The sequence below is a fragment of the Otolemur garnettii genome, unplaced genomic scaffold, assembly GCF_000181295.1.
Source record: "Otolemur garnettii isolate 467f Iridium unplaced genomic scaffold, OtoGar3 scaffold00029, whole genome shotgun sequence".
NCBI classification, from domain to species: domain Eukaryota; kingdom Metazoa; phylum Chordata; class Mammalia; order Primates; family Galagidae; genus Otolemur; species Otolemur garnettii.
The window spans coordinates 11862410-11884604 of NW_003852424.1; positions in this window are offsets into that span (position 1 = coordinate 11862410).

Consider the following 22195-nt stretch of genomic DNA (forward strand, 5'->3'; position numbering starts at 1 on the left):
CCACGCCTCGCAGCCCGGCGTCCGCTCGCCGCAGCCGAGGGGAAACCGAGACGGAAGGGAAAAAGTTGCAGTTGGGATTGTGAGGGTCGGGGCTAGGGAGAGGGAGTTAGCGAGCTAGCTGCGCGACACGGAAAGGCGCTCTCCTTTCCACTTTTTGGCCCTCGCGCTGCCCGGTTTTGCTGCAATCCGGACCGCGGGAGGAAGTGAAATGAACGTGGCCGAGGAGAACAGCGAGCGCACCCGAGCCTGGGGAAGGAGGGGCGCGGGCTCGCTGACGGCGACTCGGGGGCCGGGAGCGCACAGGAACCCCAGAGAGGAACCCGGAGCCTGGGATCCGGGCCGCATACGCGAGGTCCTTGGTGTGAATGACACTCATTTCTGGAATCCGGAGTCCAAGGAGCTGGGCTCGGCTGGGAGGGGACTGCGGGTCTTGGCACGCTTGGTGCCCCCGCGCCCACTGCGCCTTCTTGGCAGTGCGTTTTGCTTGCTTGGGCAAACAGGGAACGGGGAAGGAAAGAACAAGCGCCGAAAGGGCTGCGCTGGAGAGCCGAGGTGGCCCCGGGTGAGCCGGGCATGTGAGAGAAACGGCCGGGAAATTGAGATGCAAGGGGCATTTTTTGGCAAGCGCTACACCAGCGCCGTCAGAGGCCGGCTTCTCGGGCTCTGCTCTCGGGTGCGCTGAGCTGGCTGCCGGGTGAGGGGGCGGGCGGACTGCTTTCTCCGGATTCGGGGGCGCAGAACCTCCCTCCTTCCCTCCCACACAAGCACCCCTTCCTGGTAGGGGGGCAAAGCAGGTGCAGCCTTCGACACGAGCTCAGATTCTATTAGGGAGGGGAGGGGGGCCCTGTTTTTTTGCCTTGGCAGAAAAAAATTTTTTTAATAAAACGTAAAGATGCCAAGTGTGAGGTGTTCAATGAGAAAATCCGAGCATTCGCTGTCGGGAAGGAGAAGAAAGGGTTAGGGGAGTCCGAGCAGGCAGACACACTACAGCATTCACACGCAGAAGAAAGCAGGGTTCTCCTCCCCGAGCTGGGATGAGGGCAGGCGAGGAAGCAAAATGCATTGAATTCAACTGCATCCAGTATCTGAAAGGATGCTCCCCCGCCCCCTGTGGATTCCGATGCAGGTCATGCAATTTGCAGGCAAGATGGGGGAAGGGGTATGCTGGTGCCTGCCCCAGGCACAACCACAGACAGGCCAGGCGCCTTGGAGTGGCACTGTCACTGGGAGTAAACTTGGATGAAAAAGAAAGAAAGAAAAGAGCATGCCTATAAAAGGCAGTTTTCCTTACTTCCCGTCACATTCCGCCTTCTCTTGGCCTCAGTGAGACTTTTACCCCTTACACCATTATGGCCTTGTCCCCAGACTGGCACTTTGCCCTCCCACCAGCAGGAGGGGACAGAGTGTGGAGACTGCCTTAGACTCTCAAACCAGTTCTTACTGGCCCTAGGCCAATCCTTGGTGTCCTTAGTCCACTGGGAATCTCCCTGCACCTTCAAGTGCCATTTTGTGATTGGTCTCTATCTGTTTGGGAGTCCTGGAAACTGAGGCGTGTAGTCAAATACTCAAGCTTAGTCTCCCTTGGCAGGTGACAGGTGGCAGCAGAGAAACACAGAACCATTCTCAGACCACTCCAAGGCAGGGAATGCCAAGTGGATTTAGCCTAGCATCACTTTTCTAGCCTAGTACTAAAATGGTTGCATCCAAAAGATGCCCAGCTTGTTTTTTCTGAGAGACGGATGATTTTATAACATTTCCAGCATAGAAGGGGAGACATCCATAAGTCAGAACAACTTAAAAAAAAAAACTTTCAAAAATCCCTTTGGAGTTGGTCAAAATGCTGGCTGTGAAGCAAGGGGCCCTGGCAGTGAAAGCCAATTAAGAAGGGGTACTAGTGTTTTTGCTAGCAGTGGGGCCTTAGCAGGTAGCTGATGCCCTGGGAGTGGGGAGAGCAGAATTCCGACCATAAGGCAAATCACTTAAGCCCTCCAAGACTCAGCTTTCACATCTGTAAAATGACCAGATTGGACCAGATCCATGCAGCCTAAAGCTGGCCCTCTGACAAGCTGTACCCACATCTCCACAATTGCCTGGAAGCTCATTAGAAATGCAGTGTCTGAGGCCCCACCTCAGACCTACTAAACCTGAATATCCATTTGAACCCAGGGGAGCCTGAAGCACATTACAGCCCCCAAAGTCCCTTCCAACTTGAATATTCTATAAGTGGAGTTGAGCCAAAGGGACTGCTGAGAAAGAAGTGGGATGTTGGGGTGGGTTCTCAGAATATTGTTCTGTTGGGATAAAATTAAGTGGGTGTTTCAAGAGCAGCACCCTTGTCAAAACAGACCTAGAACGTTGAAAGGAAATGGAGAGAATGAGCTGCTCACACTGCCAGGCAAATATGCAGTGGTCACACTTTGCCAGTTCTTAACCTCTGAGGTAGCTCAGATTTGGATGAGGAACCAAGAGAAAGTTTCCAGCAAAGGCACCTTCCTCTCAGGCAACAGAAGTCCAGAGCCTGTGGGGTGTCATATTTTCTTGTTAAGAATGTCCTGGCTACACTGTACCCCAGAAGTGCATTAATGTACATAGTTACCATTCAATAAAAAAGAAAAATAATAATAATAAAGAATGTCCTGGTTGACCAGAAAGAATACTTGTCACATTATGGGTGGCCCAAGCTCAGGACTCTAACTCAAGTCTCAAGATCTTGGACAAACACCTGCCAGGAGGCTGGAGCTACCTGGTGCTGGTGGTCATGGTGGGGAACCCTTCCATCTTGCTCCTGTCCATTAAAGAAGATTCCTTGAAGGATTCCTAGGTTCCCTGCCCTGCTCTGGCAGAGGTGTGCAGAGGAGCCTTGGGGGTCCCCACTAGCGATGCTGCCCAAGTGATCCTGCACCGTTACTCACGCTGAACCATAGAGTCACAGGGTCTCTAGGCTGGGTCCCATGGGTCATCAGATGCCACCCCACTTGATGCAGACATCTTTCAACGTCATTCCCAAGTGCCCAGTCTGTCCTGCTTGCACACCTTCCTGAACAGGAAGCTCACTACCACCCAAGGCCTCCCTCTCTTCTCTCAGACGGTTTTATTCCTTGGTATTCTTCATTCTGAAATAGCGAAGCCAGCCTCCCTAAAACTCCCACCCTTGCTGCTACTGCTGCCACCCAGAACCCCAGGGAAAAGTCCAGTCTCTTCTACAAGCCGGTCAGGAGGCTGCCCACTCCCCATCTCTTCTCTGACCAAAATGTCCTCCCAGTTCCTTGCTTTACTTGAAAAGCACAGCTTTCAGACCCTTCCCCACTCTGGTCATTGGGGGAACATCCAGGTTGATCCAAACGGCTTGTTTAAAGTGTGGCTCTAAATCATGCAGCTTTTCAGGGCTCTGACCCTGGGGACCCAAGGAGTAGGCAGCTGTAATGGGCCTAAAATGGTATCGTGTGACAGACCCACTGAGTTGAATTTACCACCCTCTAGTGTCTGAACTCAGGCAAGGTACTTAATTCTCTGGGCCTCAATTTCCCCTTCTTTTTTTTTTTGAGACGGAGCCTCAAGCTATCCTCCTGGGTAGAGTGCCATGGCATCACAGCTCACAGCAACCTCCAACTCCTGGGCTCAAGCGAGTCTCCTGCCTCAGCCTCCCAAGTAGCTGGGACTACAGGCGCCCGCCACAGCACCGGCCATTTTTTGGTTGCAGCCATCATTGTTGTTTGGCTGGCCCGGGCTGGGGATTCAAACCCGCCACCTTAGGTGTATGTGGCTGGCGCCTTAGCCGATTGAACCACAGGCGCCAAGCCAATTTCCCCTTCTACAAAGTAGCACAAGGTTGTCCTGAGATAATACAACAAAGATCTTTGAAGAGTGCCTGGTGCATAGCAAGCCTTCTGTGTTAACTTCATTATGCCACTTTTGAGGTTCCCAAAGGGCTTTACCTCCCCAGCTGAGAAGCCCCAGCAGAAATTCTGTGGTCCACTAACAGCCAAACACACCAGCACCATAGTTCCAGGTGCCCCCCCAAACACACCAGCACAGGCACTGCCAGGTACCCTCTGGCAAGTTGGTGTCACTGTTGGGTGTGGCCACCACCCAGGATGCTCTCTGGCTCAGGGAGGGTCCAGCAAGTCCTGGGTCCCTGGGGAAGAAGGCACAGAGTGCAGGCTGGGTACATCTGTACTGAAAAGCAACTCCCTGGCCCCTGTGCCCCTCACCACTCACTGCCCTTCTGGGCAAGGGCTAGCTTTGGTCCCTCAGGTAGGGAGGTATTCCCTGCTGAGTCGCCTCTGGCTGTGAGCTATTGGGATGGGCTGAGAATTTAATGCCCCACAACCCAAGTCCCAAGCTTTCAGCAGTGTCCCTGTAGGGGCCCTACCAACAGGCGAGGGAAGATGCATGGAGCCCTTCTGCAGACAGCAAGATCCAGGGCAGACAGCTGGGTTCCTGCCAGCAGGTGAACACCACTGGAGGGCAGGGGGAGCCAGGGACCAGGTATGAAATGAGAAGTAAGGATTCATGCTTCTGGGAAGCCAGAGGGATGAGCAACTTCTACAAGTGGTTAGAAGAGGCTATGGCAGCACCACTGACAGGGACTGGGGGACTCAGGGGTGGCTGGGAGGATTGCACCCCAGCCCCCACCCCTCACCATGGACACAACCCTCAGTGCTTTCTCCTCTGCCATGGCATCCTACAGGCCACCTTCCCTTGCATAATACCCAGCCATTTACCTGGGAATCATCTCAGAGGGCAGCCAGGGTTAATGGCCTTCAATTGCCAAATGAGGGAACTGAGATGGACAAAATGAAGCAGAGAAGTCTGGCACCTTCCTGATTCCCAAAGGAGTGCTCCTGCTGTTACCAGGTTTTCCAAATGTAAGCTCCTTGAGGACAAGGACCTTGCTTGTTTCATCTTCTGGACTGCCAGCCCCTTAAACAGTACTAAGGACAGGGAAAGGCCCTGTAGGTATTTGTTAAAAGAATGGCTGCCCCCAGAACCCCCTGCTCTTTATACCACTTAGCACACATGGACCTAAGGACTGGAGTTCTCCACCCCCTCCCCACCCATAGGCAGCAAAGGGGCTGGGTCCTGTCAGTGTTGTTCACCGCTTACTCTTAGGGCCTACCTTGGTGCCAGACCAAGAATAGACACCACATATTTTGAGGGGCAGGGATGATTTAATGAAAGTTCTGCTGCCTGAAACCCTATGTGTGTCCACTGGAGAACTGTGTTCATAGGACAAACTATTCAATCCACAGTTTGGGATTGAATAGAAGTGGGTTGCTGCGAGCCAACCTGCTCCTCTGTACCCATAAAATTACACGTGCTGCTATAGACGTCTCCCAGGGAAGGCAAATACCAAGCAGCTTCTGGAAGCAGAAAGATTAGGAGCTCCTGTTCTCAGCCCCAGAGTCAGGAGAAAGTTGGGAACAACAGCTTCCCATCAGGACCTGACCACATGAGTCCTCACCAGACTCCCCTCACTGAGCCCAGGGCAGATGCCAGGCCCAACCTTCCCATTACTGTGGCTTCTGCCCTGCAGAAAGCCAGCCTTTCTTCTGGGCCAGACATCCCATCATTCCCCCCCATCCCTAAGACCCCCTGCACATCCTACTGTCCTTCTTAGCCAGTCCAGCCCACGGCTGCTCGCCTCCCAGGCCCCTGCTTCTGCCTTCACCACCTCCCACAACTGTCCTGCTCTTTAGCAAATCAGCCTGTGCCTGCCACCTGCCCTGGCCCTGTGCCTCTGGCTCAGACTATGCAGCTTTGGCTTTCAGATCCAGCTCTGTACTAATTCACTCATTCAGCATTAAAACGTACCAGACAGTGCCACCTTGGGCATGCTACTGTACCTCTCTGATCCTCTACTTTCTCCACTATATCAGGGTAAAGCAGTTTTCACATGGATCAAATAATAGGCCTGAAAGCACCCTGTGGACCTTAACACTGCACAAATAACAGCCACTGGTGCCTGCTAACCAGGCGGTAGACACCAGGAACTTTGCACGCTCTGTTAACATTTCACCCCTGACTTGCCAGTGTTTATCAACCACCAGATGATCTCAGCCATCAGGGGAAGCCAAGGCAACAGCTTCCAGCCACATCACACATTACACCATGGCACACTCCGACTTCCACGGGGCAGCCTTATAAAGCATGAGCTTCAGCCCCAGACTAGTTTCCTTTAATCCCCAGCTCCAGCCCCTACTAGCTGGCAGGCAGACTTAGGTTTCTTTACTGAGATTCATCTTCCTCATCCGAAAAATGTGCTCTTAAATGTTGCTCCTGGATATTTCCCCTGCAATGTAGTTTGGGGGATGCAATCATAAACTGTGCATCACGTGCTGAGCCCAGCACCAGACACAGAGTAGTCTCCCTTCCTCTTCCTTTTCTTCCTACTATTTTGCCCTCTCTTTACCTGATGGTTCAGCCTCATATACGTAGTAGGGTACTTACAAACTCCACCCTCCCTGCTGGCTAAAAACTATCCTGGCTTCCATTTTTAAAAACAGAACAAGGCTCCAGGAGCTCAGAGGGTGGAAGAGGCAACACCCCAAAGTCCTCAGGGCTCAGAGAATAAGAAACCCGATACTTGCCAACATACTGGAGACTCAAAGCGAAAAATCACCAAATCTGCTCCAATTTCCTTTGGCACTGATGATTAATGGGAATAGTACCGATACATCTAAGTAGATATCAAGAACAAATGGGAAACTGCCCCCCCCCCAGAAAAGAAAGGAAAAAGAAAAGAAAATGTGTCTTATTTGCTGAGACACCAGTGTGGGAATTCAGGGGAAGCGTCATGTTGGGGAGAGGGGGCACGGGAAGCCATGTTCGCCTTTGGAACTAGGAGACAGCTCCCTCCCACAGACTTTCTGTGCGTCCTCCACCCCCTCCCCAGCCCACAGCACCAGCTGCACTGCCTGGGAACCGAGGGAACAAAACGCCCAGCCCAGGGAGTTCCGGGATGGGGGTGAGACTGGGAATGAAGGTGGCAGGGAGGGAGGGACAGACCAGCCTTGGAGCCAGGGTCGGGCACCCAGAGGTGAGTGTGCAGTGTGGGGAGGGGGCTCCAACTTGCAGAAGCCAGATGACCCTCAGAAGTCAAGGAAACTTGTTGTTCCCTTGGACATCCTCTTCCTGGTGTCAAGTTCAAGAACTACCTCGGGACTCCAAGAAAGAGAGCTCAGGAGCCCAACCCTATGGATGAATGGTGTGACATTTTCCCAGTGTACTGTGACAGACACTTTTCCAGTGTTTTCAGTGACGAGATCCATATTCCCTTTGCCCTGCTCCATGAGAGAGAGAACAGGGAGATGCCCACAGAGCATGAGTCTGAGAGACCTAACCTCTTACCCTACAGAATGCATCGTTGCCCCAGGGTTCAGCGCCCTCACCAGATTTCAGTAGTAAGGGTCATTCAGAGGCTACACCCAAATGCCAAAAAGGATGCTTTTCCCTGGGCCCCAGCAAGTCGTGTCCTATGCCTCTGGGGTTCCACAGATGAAAATGGGCAGAGAGATGGTGACAATGATGACAAGTGCAACCACCATGTATGGCCTGTTCTGTGTATAACATTTTTCTATACTTTTTGCATGCATGGTGTCATTGAATCCTCACAAATGCCCTGTTTTACAGTTGAGAGAACAGAATCAGAGAGGTTAAATCACATGTCCAGGGTTACCCAGCTGGTACGAGGTATGAGCCAGGTTTTAAACTGAGGTCTTCCTAAGCACAATATGGAACCAGGAACCACTTCTTACGCTAAACTGCCCCCTAGTGAGGCAGCCAGGAAAGGGGAGGCTGCTGCCCCTGCAGGGGACTGGAGAGTCCTGCCCCTTTGTTTCCTGGCATCCCTTTGCTGGGAGTTTTCAGGTTGTAAGGGAAGTAGGGAAGACCCCAGTTATGACCACCAGCTGGACCAGGGCTAATGTGAGCTCTGGGGGCAGCCAGTAGTTAGGTGTGCCAGCAACCCTGCCAGCAGGTTTCACCCACACCAAACTAACTCCTTCCCAAGGGAAGACCAGGGGCCCAGCTTTCTCCTGCAAAGGCATAGGGATTCTAGAGCTGAGCCCTCAGCACAACAGCCACATTGAATGTCCTACCCAAGTGTCTGTAATAAACAAATCAATAATTAAGAGAGGATGCACATTAGCCTTTGAACAGGTTCCAAAGTTTATTTTTGAGCCTACGCAAGGTGAACAAGTGTGTGCTGGAAGCCTGGGGAGGCTGTGGGTAGCGACAGAGAGATGGGGAGTGGTTGCACCACCCTTGGGCCCTCAGGGACATGTGCTGAGGGTGGCAGGAAGCTCCAGCCTGTCACGGGTCTGCTGCGCCAGGCAGGGCAGGTGAGCTGCAGAGCCAGGTGACATGTGAGGGAGGAGCATTCATGGTGGGCTGGGTGTGCAAATGTGGGTGCAGGTCAGGGGGAAGGAGGAGGCCGGGGGCGGGCATGGGTGGCTGTGTATGCAGTGAAGGCGACTACAAAGGCTAGGGGCAAAAGAAGCCTTTGTGCCAGCTTGAATTAGAAGCCATATTTTTCATGCGTTAACTCTCTAATACAAGGACAAGAGAATTGAATGTTGTAACTGTCAACCTCACTTTCGGACTCCCACTTTTCTCTTCCCTCACTCTCTTCTGTCATGGGCTGGCCAAGGAAACCAGTTCACTTTTGCCCCAACTTCCAAGTCCACTGAGAGTTTCTAGTCCTGAGATTCTAGAAAGAAGAAAAAAGGTATTAAGCCTTTCTATGAGGTTGGTTAATCCTGAAACCACTCCCCCACACACTTGCTGAAAATAATTAGCCCTAATAATATTACCAATTTCATATGCATGAAATGATAATACTTGGAAACACCTTAGAGATTAGCCAGTTCCATGTTCCTCACATTCTAACCAGAACCCTCGAGATTCTGTGACATGATCCACATTCCCCTTGCCCAGCCCAAGGGCAGAGGAGAATGAACAGGTAGAGGTTCCGGGGGAGGAGCTGCATAAAACTACTTTGAAGCCTCACATTTGATTTATAAAACTTGTTTGAGTATTGAATTCTACTGCATAATATATCCATGTATGTTTGGGCATAAATTAACATCTTTAAGTCTCTGCATAGCATAACATGGGGGACCATGGAAGATGTGTGCCATGTTTATGATCCCTGTGCCTTTGAAGAGCCCTGCGGTATTGTTGCAGCCATAAACCCTCCGTGGAAACTTCCCAATTTAAGCAACCCACATTTAGTTAAATCTCTTGTCCCTGCTATTTTATAGGTAGAAAAATTAGACCTAAGATGACTAAGTTATGTCCCCAAAGCCACACAGCTAGTTAGGACCAAAGCCAAAGGCTTATTCTCCAAGGCATCCATTCTTTATTTTTTTTCATTCAAAAAAAAAAAGCAAATAACAGATTCTGGCTGTCCCCTCTTGGACCATATACCTCTCTCTCAAATGGAAAGCTACCTTTTGAACACAACAGCATTTTATGGCAGAGTTTTATGACATCATTTCTCTCTAAGGAACACAAAATTCTCCACCACCACCTCACCTAGGCCTTGCAGCAATCCCCCAGAATCCAGCAGAGTACAGCAATTTTTGGTGTTTATTGGATTCTTATTTATCCTGCCTCATTTCCAAAATGGATTTTCAGGTAAATACAATGACCTTTCCATTGTACAGATGGGAATAGCATAGGAACTTGACTTTTTCAAGGCCACAGCATAAATTTGGGGCAGTGAAGTAAATGTGACCTCATATTGTCTAAAGGAAGTCAGGATTTAGCCACCTGGCCTTGCTGAATGATCATATCAGCTTCTGCTCAGAGGCAGTTGCCTTCACTGGCCTGAACTAAGTGAGTCTGGGCTGGCCTGGACTGAACTGTGGTGGAGTGGGTTGAACTGGGGTGATCCGGGGTTGGATGGGCAGAGGCTCTGAGTGCCTCCTGCTGAGCTCAGGAGAACAGGCTTGAAAAGCTTCTAAAAATAACAAACATGCCTCTTGCAGGGGGCTGATTTAGCTGACCTTTCCTAAGGATGGCCAATTTGCTGACCCCGTGCTGGGGACCGGTGGGCAGAGAAGCCTCCTGTTTCTCTCCAGCGGACTCTTGGGCTGAACTGAGGCAGGATGGGGGGATATTGTCTCAGTCTCAGCATCCCTGACCTCGGATGGATCTGGTGAAAATGAAAATGAAGACGCCCAGAGCATCCCACGGGCTAGGCAAGACACATGGAAAAGTCAGACACAGTACTGGCCCCGAGCCGTTCCTGGTCTGCCAGCTCAGCTACGGAGAACATCACCTATTGACCTTTGGCCAACACCCCAGCCTGGGAGGGAGAGGTTTGTTTTCACTGGGGAGCTGAGGAGCCTGCAGCTCTCCTCATTCATTCACGCACGCGTTTTCTGAGCGTCTGTTCTGTGTTCACAGAAGCCTATGTCACCTGCCTCAGGGTTAAGACCCAGTTAACGAAGTCTTATATTGCTTATATTGTCAACCCTTATATTGCTCATCTGTATAATAACCAGGTTTAAACTGGAGGATTTCAAAAATTCCTCCCAGCTGGGACACCCAAGTGAGTGCGGTCGTGGCTGCATCGAGGGCTCTCTTGCCAGACTTCTAGGGGTCTGTGTTCCTCTCTTTCTCTTCTCTGACTCTGGAGAGCTGCCTGTGCTTCTGGCACCCTCCCAGCCCCTAGCAGGAGAAGCATGAGGGAACAGTCACCCTTACTGAAGTCTCTTTGCCCTGAGCTGACCCCCTCAGCCCAGCCCATCATCATCCTCCCTGGCTTCAGGGAGCTGGTGTCCTGCAGACAGGCCTGGAGCCTGGCTAGAGTAGGACAGTTGTCCATGCAAGGATGGAAATGAACGCTGACAGCCCCTGATTTATGCCCTTGTTATCCTGTGAGGGAGACAGGGAGGCAATTGAAAAGGCCAGCAGCATCTCGGGAAGCCCAGCAAAGAGCCCCACACCACCTGGTACTATCCGCTGGCTCCCCAGCCAAACCTACCTGCTTCCTGGAAAGGCCGACAGACCCTCCCCCCATCATCACCAACCAGAAGGAAGAGGAAGGGAAAGGACATATCCCTAAATGCCTGAGATGGGCAGTCCAGTGGACTCCTGCCACCCGGTAGCTTCCTCCTCTCTCACCTTGCACAGGTGAAGAACCAGACATTTAGGGAGGCAAAGTCTCCTTCCCGAAGCCACACAGTGGTGAGACCAGAAGTACTGTGGGGTTGTCCAGCTTTAAGCCCTGCCTCCTGAGCTGCCAGGGAGCAGCGGGGGTCTCTGGAAGGGGGGGGAAGGAAGGAAGGTCTCCACTGCTCCCAGCCTGGGAGCAGAGTACAGCCAACAGCCAGAGCCTCCCTCCTACAGGCAGGACAAGGCTGCTCCAGTGGGTCCAGTGCCTTGGAAAGAATAAAAAGGATAAAGAGGTCAAAGTCATGGGGGACCAACATTTTGTCAGAGATGGCTGGACTTCTGGCTCTTTTCTGCTTTCCAACCTTCCATGGATCGCACTGCCTACAGAACTCACCTAGCATCCAGCATTTGCCAAGACCCAGCCTCACTTCCCTCTTCAGTCTTCTCTGCCATGAAACTGGCCCTATATGATCACAGGACACCAGCTTAGCATCTGTCATGGCCCAGAGGTGACCATGCATATTTCTGGCCCCTTCCCCAAACTCTAGGCCCTGAAAGCCAGGACCACTGTATTTGCAAATGGTCTAGTACCGAGCGGGTATTCCATCAATGTGTATTTGTCTAGTATACACTGAATTAAACTAAAAAATAAAAACTAGAAAATAATGTTTCCTTTTTCATTCCTTCTCCCCTCTTGTATCCCAGAAGAATCTTTCTATAGGTCCTTGGGACAAAACTTGTTAAACTGAGCAGTGTGGTCTTTGGACAGAGTAAGCCCACTGTCTGACTCTGTGTGACAATGGAGTTTGTGCTCCCACAGGAGATCCTTCTTTATATGGGCTGGAAAGGACTGCAGCAAGGTGGGATCCCAACCAAGGTCACCAGGTAACTGGCCTCATGTCCCTGTAGGGCCTCGAGGACAACTTAAAAGGAAGTCAAATATCAAAGAACAAAATCAGTCACCGCAATGATTTCTTTGCCCCAGGGAAAGTCATGTTCTGAGCCCAACATCAACTTTGTTCATCTAAGAAGGCTAAGGTGTTCACAAGAACAAGACCCAAGGACTAGAGACCACACAAAGGGGTTTCCAAGGGAACAAAGGCTGCTGTCTCCTTGCAGGCTCAGCCAGAGCGTGGAGCTGCTCATTCCACTCCTCTTCCTCCGTCCAGTGGTGGACACCCAAGGCACTAACCTCCCCAAAAGGGAAGAACAGAGGGGAAGTGCCAGATTAATTTCCAAGATTCATTAGAAATTCCAAGGGGAAATGAACAGTTGCCAAGTGACAAAGAAAAGAGCAAACCCGGACCACATGAGATGAAATGCTATCTTAGCTACTGAGCTCCAGGGCAATGGCAAACTGCTGAGATGAAGGGACAGAGCATCAGTCCTCGATGTTTGCCCCAAGCCATCCTTTCAGCAAGTCTTTGGCTCAGAGATGACAGCAGGACAGCCAGGTGGAACGGGAAGATGGATGTGCATGAGGACTTCAACTAAGGTAACCAATTTAGCTGGAGTCCTACAAAGTTTCCTTAGTTAGAACTAACCAAAGTTTCAGTCCAGGTTTGACTGGAACTTTCCAGGTTTTAGGATTTGAAGCCCTGCATCCCAGGCATGTCCTTCATCCCGGGCAAATGGGGAAGGCTGTCACTCTAATTCCAGCAAGCAGATGTTGGGCTAGGACTCAACAGCCTCCAGCTTTAGATGACTTGTATAAGAGGTGCAGAGGGTGGCTCCTAGAGATGGCCGAAATAAAGGACACCTGCCACCACCCAGCAAGTAAGTACTCATGTGAGGCTCAGGGAGGCCATCTGGCTTGCCCAAGATTACAAGATTGCTTGCCCAGGATTTGAGCCCCAAGTCCTCGTTGAGAAGTGGTTGGAAGAGACACAGTATTCTAATCTGAGCTGTCCTGCCTCCAGAAGCCATGAGCACATCAGCTCCGCTGCCTGCCTTGGTCTTTACAGAGACCCAAGGGAATTCAGCTCAATCAGCAGTCCCAAGCTTAGCAAAGAACTTAGGCATAGCACACAGGGTCAATTGGAGAGGCAGAGCTACGAGGCCACTGATCCTTACATCTGCTTAAAGTTACAGCTACGTGCTGGAGGAAGCCCCAGTGTGCAGAGGGTTGGAGAGGGACTTGCTCTTGGCCTCTGAGGCCCAGAAAAAAAGGCAGGGCCTTCAAACATAACCTGCATCCTGGGGTTGCAAACCCCCAGGAGCTCACCCACCCCCCACCCCCAGACATCAAGTCTGCTTAGCAGGGCATCTCAGCACAAGTAGCATGGCTCCTTTGCAGTCTCATGTGCCCCAGGCCTTGTTTTCTCTGAGATGAAGAGCTCTGGTTCATTCAGAGGTTGCCCTTGTGAGCTGGTTTCGAGTCGCTGCCTTGTCCTCCTTGACTCCTCAGTGTTTGTTTTAGGACGTTGTATCTTTTAAAACACAAATCCTCTAGGCCAAGTGTAGTGGCTCACCTATAATCCTCGTACTCAGGGAGACCAAGGTGGGATAATTGCCTGAGCTCAGAAATTTGAGATCAGCCTGAGCAAGAATGAGACCCTGTCTCTACTTAAAACAGAAAAAGTTAGCCAGGTGTTGTGGCAGGTGCCTGTAGTCCTAGCTACTCTGGAGGCTCAGGCAGAAGGATCACTTGAGCCCAGGAGTTTGAGGTTGCTGTGAGCTAGACTGATACCATGGCTCTCGAACCTGGAGGAACTGAACAAGACTCTGTCTCTGCCCCCTAAAAAAGACAGATCTTTTGGTTCTTAATTTTTTTTTTTTTTAAAGACAGGGTCTCACTGCTGTGGTACCATCATAGCTCACTACAGCCTCTAGCTCCTGTGCTGAAGCAATCCTCCTGCCTCAGCCTCCTGTGTAGCCAGGACTATAGGCACATGCCACCAAACCTGGATAATTTTTATTATTTTTTGTAGACACAAGGTTCTCACTCATACTGTTGCCCACTGATCTCAAACTCCTGGCCTCAAGTGATCTTCCTGCCTTGGCCTTCCAAAGCTCTAGTATTATAGGCATGAGCCACCATGCTGGGACTCTGGCTTCTCTTAGTTGGGAGATAATAGTAAGAACTGGAAAGAGACAACGGGAAAAGGAATAGGGTGAGGGTTTCAATACCAGCTGATATTAAATGAATTCCATATAAAGTTCTCTAGAACTGAATGGAACATTTCAAGAGTGGTCAGCCAGAGCAGACCAGAGCTCAGATCTTTACTCTGAAAATTAGGGCACCATTGATTTACCATTAGAGCACTCTCAGCCCATGGCTGACTCATATCAATAAAAACACACTGAAGTTCTCACATGGACAGCTCTGAAGCCACACCTCCCTGTCTAGCTGCCTTCTGAGCAGAACTTTTCTTTAGACCCTGTCACACCATGAATCACTGATTCATCCCACCATTCTGTCTGTCTAGATCTTCGGGGACACAGCAGGTTATCGTCCCCTTCCCAGTCCAGGTCAACTGTAAGTCTGGTTGGCCTGCCTCGTCTTTCAGTATAATTGCATACTCTGCAAGTTTCTTAGCCAACAAATGCCCACTAGGTCACTTCAGCATTTGTTCATGTTTCTAGCTAGATAATATCCTCCTCCCTCTGCACACCAGCTGTGCATGCACCCTGAGCCCACCAGCCCCAAACCTGTACAACAAAGCTCCCTTCATGGTTGGTCAACCCCAAAAGTACAGCCATTTTCCCAAGCTCTGCACCCGTGGTAGCTAAGCGCAAAGTCCCAGTGTTCCAGTGCCCATGTCATTCCTCTTCCTAGCTGAATAGGGAGGTTTTTTGTAGACTTTAGGAGTTTTCTTAGGTACATCTTAGAAAAATGTACCTAGGGCTTGCTGTCTTATTTTTTAAGAGACAGGGTGTCACTCTGTTGTCCAGGCTGCAGTACAGCGGTGTGATCATAGCTCACTACAGCCTCAAACTCCTGTGTTCAAGTGATCCTCCTGCCTCTCCTCCCTAGTATCTAGAACTATAGGCACATGCCACTATGGCTACTTTTTCTTTTCTTTTTTTTTTTTTTTTATGGTAGAGACAGGGTCTTGCTATGTTGCCCAGGTTGGCCTTGAATTTCTCAAATGATCCTCCCCCGTTTGACTGCCGGAGTGCTGGGATTATAAGTGAGCCACCTCTCCTCCCCAAGTTTACTGTCTTCTTAATGCCTGCCTTTGCTACTTACAAACACAAACTCATGAGATGATGGAAATATTCGGATTAGATATAGAGATGGAAATTGAGGCACCAAGAGATGAAGGACCCACAGTGGGGCAAAAACATTAAAATAATATCCTTTGACCTATTGAGCATTCCAGAGGCTCCCAATCTACCATGAGACTGAAGAAGAGGCTGCTTTTATCTGATGTCTGTGTCATTATTCTCTCTCATTTCTTTCCCCAATTTTTCCTCCCACTAATGAAACACACACACACACCCTCAAGAAAAAGAAAGACGCACCTGGTACACTGGGTCATACAACAGATACCCATCAAATGGAAGGAAAGAAGACATTCAGGACACAAGGTTCTGAGCTAGGCATTGGCTTCAAGGTCCAGCCTTCCCTTGGGACCATTCCTAAAATCTGTAGGCACAGGAATCATCTAGGTTCTTAAAGATGCCCAGGGAAAGGTGGTTTTCTCTTTGCAGTAGGAACTACTGAGCTCATTAATCCACTGATTCATTCACTCCATCCTTCACTCCTTCATAGAGCACATGCTATGTGCTGGGCCTTGGGTAGGCACTAAGGATTTATAATCACTTAATTAGATATAATTTAAAATTTATAAAATGCCCCCCAGGAGCTGACAGTCTACTGAGGAAGGGAGCCATGGAAACAATTTGTTTCTGTCCCATGTAACATGTCCCAGTATGCCCAGAGGAAAGAGAGCCTACCCCTGCTTGGAGGAGGTGATATCTGAGCAAAGGCAGAGGCCTGCAGCCCAGTAGCTCCAATCTCCTTAGGGAGGAAGGGGTGAGGCAGGTTCTCTTTTCAGCCAGTTCCCAATTCCTAGATGGGGATCAGCCTATTAGGGCAACAAGGCTTAGTGAACGGAAACAAATGAGTCCTCCTAGCCCCTCGGATGCCCTGAATCAGCCCTGAATTGCTCTGCAGTGACTTGCATCCCACCCAAATGAGCAGAGTGGCAAACAGAGCCCTTTGCTGGAAGCCAAGCTGTGGTTTGCTCCTCCAAGGCCCGGGCTGGCCTCGGTTGGCATCGAGCACCACCTACCGGCCACAAAAGGAAAAGCAAAGCCTGGGCTGCCACCTCCCACCTAGGGCTCCTAAAATCACTTCTTGTCTGGCTGCCACACATACCCCTTCGCACCCTGATCATCCTCTAGGGACCTCCACGTCTCCATTCAAGGGCAGAAGCAAACCTGGAAGGTGACACAGACACTGTGAAGTAAAAAAGAAGCCTTGGAGTCAGTTGAAGTGAGGGTCTGTGCCCTGGAGCATAAGGGAGACCAGCCAGAGAGGGTGGAGAAGGATGGGTGCTAGGAAAGGGGACCAAGGAGAAGCAGGCAAAGCAAGTGGGAATCCCAGAGGGAGGACACAGGAGATGCTGGAGGGTCATATGCCCTCCTTCTGGAGAAGGACTTGGGGTCCCAGGAAGGGTCACATTCTGGCCACTCACTGCAGGACAGGTGCTAAGGTCACTCTCATTTTAGACAATGTCACTCCTCTTGTACCCAGGTGCTTCTGGGCATCTCCTCTTGGCCCTCGGACCTCAGCAAGCCTGCACCCACCCAGGGCTGCTCTGGGCACCATGGCTGAAGTCAGGGCACACCCATCTTGGTGCCCCCAGTGCGCTCTGGCTCCTCTTAGTCAAGAGATGGCAATGAAGATTGGGAAGTGATGGAGGCAGAAGGAACAGAGCTGAGGGTTTCAACATGAGCTGATACTAAATGAATCACATCTAAAGTTCCTGAGTGATTAAACTGAAATGAAGCACCGTTCAGTTTTGAATCTCTAGCTCAGGGAATTCTCGGAAAACAGCTTCCTGAGCAAGGAGCAAAAGCCAACATCCCAGTGGTCCAGGTACCTTCCTCTCGGGAGCCCCACCTGACCTGCTGCCCACAGAGAAACCTGTAGGCTCCTGGTAAAGGTACAGCCTCTGGGATCAGACCGACTAGCTGTTGACTTTGCCGAGTCACTTAACTTCTCTGAGCCTCTGGCTCCTCTGAAGAATAAGGATAACAAAACCACCTCATAGGACTATTGTAAAGAGTAAGCACACAAACCACTTAGCACAGTACCTGGAAGATAAACTCAATAAATATTGGCTAGAAAAAAAGAGAAAACAAGACCTTGGCTGTTTTGTCTCTGAGCCCGCCTTGCATCCCCTTGCTAGGAATTCATTCTAAGGCATAGCTCAGCAGCCTCCCTCGGCCAGCTCTCAGCCTCTGTGGGAGAGGGAGGAAAGGCGGGGGCGGGGCCTGTTCTCACCCAGGGAAGATTGCTCTCGGGGTGGGCGATAACTGTGCACCTCACCCACCAGGGAAGGCGTTCAGTGAGTGAACGGAAAAAGCCCACACCCCTCTCTGCTGCATTCATTATTCAGAACTTCCCACAGCCCGATGCCTGCTGTGGGGGTGTGCGAGAGGCACCAGCTAAGGCCAGTTCTGCCTTCTCTGCCTCACGCATGGACAGCAAACCCAGTGCAGGGACCTGAAGGTGGGTGGGGCCATCTTCCAGAACCCTGGCTCTGCAGAGGTCCAGGTGATGGGGGCAGCAGGCATTCCAAGGGGCATGGGGCTTCCCAAGGGGTCAGCTCTGAATGAATGTTTCTCCGAGTCCCTTGTGTGCAAACTGGAAGGCTTGTTAAAATGCAAGTGCTAGGCCCCACCCCGGAGATTCTGATCCAGGAGGTCTGAAGGTGAGGCCTCAGGTTCTGCCTCTGCTGCTGTGGGGGCTGCTTTAAGTTTAAGTTCAAGTCAATTCAGATTAAATTAAAGTAACATTAAAAATATAGTCGCTCGGGAGCACTGCTGTGTTTCAGGGATGAAGTAGCCACATGGGGCTAGTGGGTACCATATTAGACAGCCCAGACAGAAAACATGTCTTCCGTTACAGAAATTGCCATGGGACAGCGCTGTGCTAAAAAGCTGATCCGGAATGACGGACAGATCAAGGGAGGTGAGGCTGGGAGGACAAGGGAGTCTGTGCAAAGCCCTGGGGTGGTTAAAGCTTAAGACAGGCCCCTAGGAGACCCTGTGGAAGGATCAGGGTATGGTGGGGAATACCAAGTGGCAGCTCCAGTGCCTCCCTAGCCGTGACAGAGAAAGTCCAGGCCCACAGGGTATTTTTAAACTCTAGCCTGGGGGAGTCAGCGGAGGTGAGGCAGAAGCTGGAGTCTGCGGGAGGGATGAGCAGGCCTCCAGTATGCTTTCCTCAGCTGTGATCCAGTCGCCCACAGGCCTGCAAGTATCCTTCTTGCTCAGGACGTGAGCAAGGGGCTGGGGTTTGCTTTGTGGGGTAGGGCCAGGCAGGAAGGACAGAGTGTGTGCCAGAGAAGGAGCCTGAATAAGGCGCTGTCTGCCCCGAGGAGAAGCACACACCAGCGCTCGGAACAGATGGCCCAGCTAGAGGGGTTAAGTAAAGACATCGCTGGGAGGAGTCTTGTCACTCCTCGTGTTTGAGCTTTGAGCGGAGACTCAGGAGGAACAGACTCCAGTGTGTCCGAAATAGCAAGTGCCAAGGAGGAGTGCGGGCGGCCTTCCCTGCCCCACCCCTGCACCCACCCTTCTTCCCCACATTCCCTCCCCCTGCCTGGCCTCTCCCAGGGACAGAGAGGGGCTGCCGACAACAGCTTTCCAGGGAGGGAGGGGTGTGCCTTCAGTTTATGCTATGTCTTGGTCCCACCGAAAGTCAGGCTCCATCATCAAACACAAAGGAACTGTTTGGAGGGCCGCAGGCTCCCTGTCTGCACGCCTGACTGGGCTCAGCTCTCTAGGGTCTCAGAGCTCCGCCTCACCTCACACCTGTGCTCTTTCCTCTAGCTTCCTTTCATGTCCCTCTGTCAGGGGGCCAGGACAAGCAGGCCACCCCTGGTAACCAGCCCGGGGGGGGGGGGGCAAAGCTACTTGGCGAAATGCAGATGCTGGATCTGCAGCAGGAGTCAACTCCCTCCTGGGGCCTCCACCCCCTTCGCTTCCTCCTGGGGCCAGGTGCCCCCCATTTTCCACCTTCTACCTCTCTGTCTCCCCTCACTCCTTCCTTCTCCTCCTTCACCTTTCCCTGCCTTTCTTCTCAGATCCCCTGATTCCTACGGAAGCCAAGTCGATGCCCAAGTTCTAGGTCTAAACTGAGCTTCACAAAGCTCCCCTCATCTGCCTCCCCCTACATTGGGTTCCCAGCCGTTTTCGGGACCAGCCTCCCCTCCTCAGCTCCCCTTTTGATCACAGCCCCGGAACCTCCTAGCCTGCCTCTACCAACTGACCTGTCCCACCTGTCTCTTACCCGAGAGCCTCTGGCTTCCTCTCCAGCCTCCTCTGGTAATCCCTGTAACCAGAATCTGTGACCCATTCTGGATTTCTCTTGCCAGTTTCTCTAAACTCATTTTCCCCAATCCAAGGTAAGTAACCTGGACCCTGGTCTTGCCATCCCCTTCCCTGTCAAGAAACCATATATTTCCCATTTATAAAGCTCACTTTCATATTGGGTAACTTTTTTGGTCTACAAGGAAGGCAGATTTTATGATGCCTTAAAAACAAAAAATTATATTTAGCATGTGCATGATTGCAAGAGGCAAAAAGAAATCACCCACAGACTCAAGTTTAGTACTTTCAAGGAACTTCTCCTGGCTGGACTTCTGTCTGGAATATGGTTTAAAAAAAAATTGTCACCAACTTGGGGGCAAGGGTAGAGAGACTAAAGGGAAGTTGGTGTTTCCAAAACCTCCTTTAAAGAGCTATTTCTTGTTAGGAAGCCCCCGGGCCTGTGTTTTATAGCCTGGATACTATTGACAGTGGGAGCTGGATAATTCTTTACTGTGTGGCTGTCCCATGTTACAGGATGTTTAGCAGAATCCCTGTCCCCTCCTCTCCAAATGCCAGTGGCACTCTCCTTCCCAGTCGTGACAATGAAAAATGTCACCAGACATTGCCAAATATCCTCCGGGGGGCAAAATCACCCCTCATTGAGAAACACTGACCTGGACACAGATTATTTTCATACAAGGAAGAGATGAGTGATCTGGGCACCCTTCTGAGGCTCTAGGGCAGTGTTTTTCAACCTTTTATCTCACGACACATTTGAACCTATAGTTAAACTTCTGTAGGTGCTTAAATTATGTTGATCGAATAAAAGAGCAAAAAAAAAAAAAGAATATACTTACTGTGCTTTGAACTTCTTTTGAAGATAATTTCATTAATGATATTTAAAATTTTTTCATAGGACATTGGTTGAAAAGCACTGCTTGAAAGGGAGGAATAGGACTCTCTCCAACTCAGGTGAGGCCACTTTCCAGGTTGAGACTTAAGCCTTGATCTCTTGGCCTCAAGAACAGGGACGTTGGCTCATGTGCACTGAGCTTCAGCATGTCCCCCGCATGGAGCCCTAGCAGGCACCCCATGCATTCTGTATGCTACATCAAGGGCTCTGACCATGCCAGAGCCCTTCATCTCACCTCCGTGTTCAGGGTTTGCTCCTTATCCCCTGGTTACCTCTTTGCAGTGATGGGTAAATACAGAACAATTACAAAGCTCATGCTATAAACTCCCAAGTATGTAAGATATTTGCAATATTAATTCTGAAACTCCACATAATTTCCAGTCTTCAGTTCCCTTCTGACTTGTTGGCCAAAATGTAATCTCAGTTCTTCTTGAGGCTTTCCTGCTCCCCTGCATACTCCCTGGCACTGGGTCTGGGTTCCCGCATCTTTAAGCCATGCCAAGACACGATGGGGGCCTGGCAGTGTGAAGGATACTGTGCACCATCTAGCCCAGGTGTCCTCAAACTACGGCCCACGGGCCACATGTGGCCCACCTAGGACATTTATCCAGCCTGCCAGGTGTTTTTGCCGCCGCTGCCACCTGTCCTACTTAGCAGCCGACTCCATCCTGGGGCCCACAGTCCGGCCCTCCAACGGTCTGAGGGAACTGGCCCCCTGTTTAAAAAGTTTGAGGACCCCTGATCTAGCCACTCAGATTTGACATTCCCTGCTACTCCCTGGATGGCCCATTCACATCTCACGGCTCACTAACTTCTTCTGCATAGTGTTTGAGGCTAGGGACCCTTTTTCAAGGCTACCCATAGGCTCATGTGGCATGCTGTATTTTCCAAAGAGGGCCACAGTATCTCCTACCCCACATGTACTTATTAAGATAAGACTTTGAAACTCCTCCTGTCAAGAGGTGGAGTCTTGTGACTGTGGGAGAAGTGACACCCTGCGACTCTACAGGGAGATGCAGCTGTTCCCCTTGGGATGCTTGTTCTTGGAAGTTAAGCCACCATGGCTGGGAGGAAGCCCTGACAGCCACATAAACAAGACACACGCAGGTATTCCAGCTGACAGTCCCAGCTGAGAACCCAGCTGACAGCCAGCAGAGACTGCCAGACATATGGGTGGGTAAGTCTAGGTATGATTCCAGACCCCAGCGAGTCACCTCCAGCCTTCGACTTTACCCCAGAGATGGGGGAGCAGAGACAAGCCATTCCTAGTGTGCTCTTTCTGCATTCCTGACCCACCAAGCCTGCAAGCGTAACAGAGTCATTGTTTTACAAGATCCAGAGTTGTTTGTTATATACATCAGTAGTCGATGGAACACCCTGTCTCCCTGATATATCAGAGTGCAGACACACCCATCTGGGGTCTTGGCTCCTCTCTGGGGGAACCGCAGGGAAAGGGGCTTGAGTCCACTCTAAGCTGGAGCTCTGGTGCGCCTCTCTCTCCTCCTCTCTCTGCTGCGATCTCTTTCCAGTCCAGCATGGAGAGTCTAGTCTCCCTTTTCATTTCTCCAAGTCATCACATTTCTATCCAAGCATCTCTTCCTTCTTGTTTTTGCCTCCTCCACACTCACCTAACTTTGCCTAGTTGTCTGGGGTTTTGAAGCACAAAAG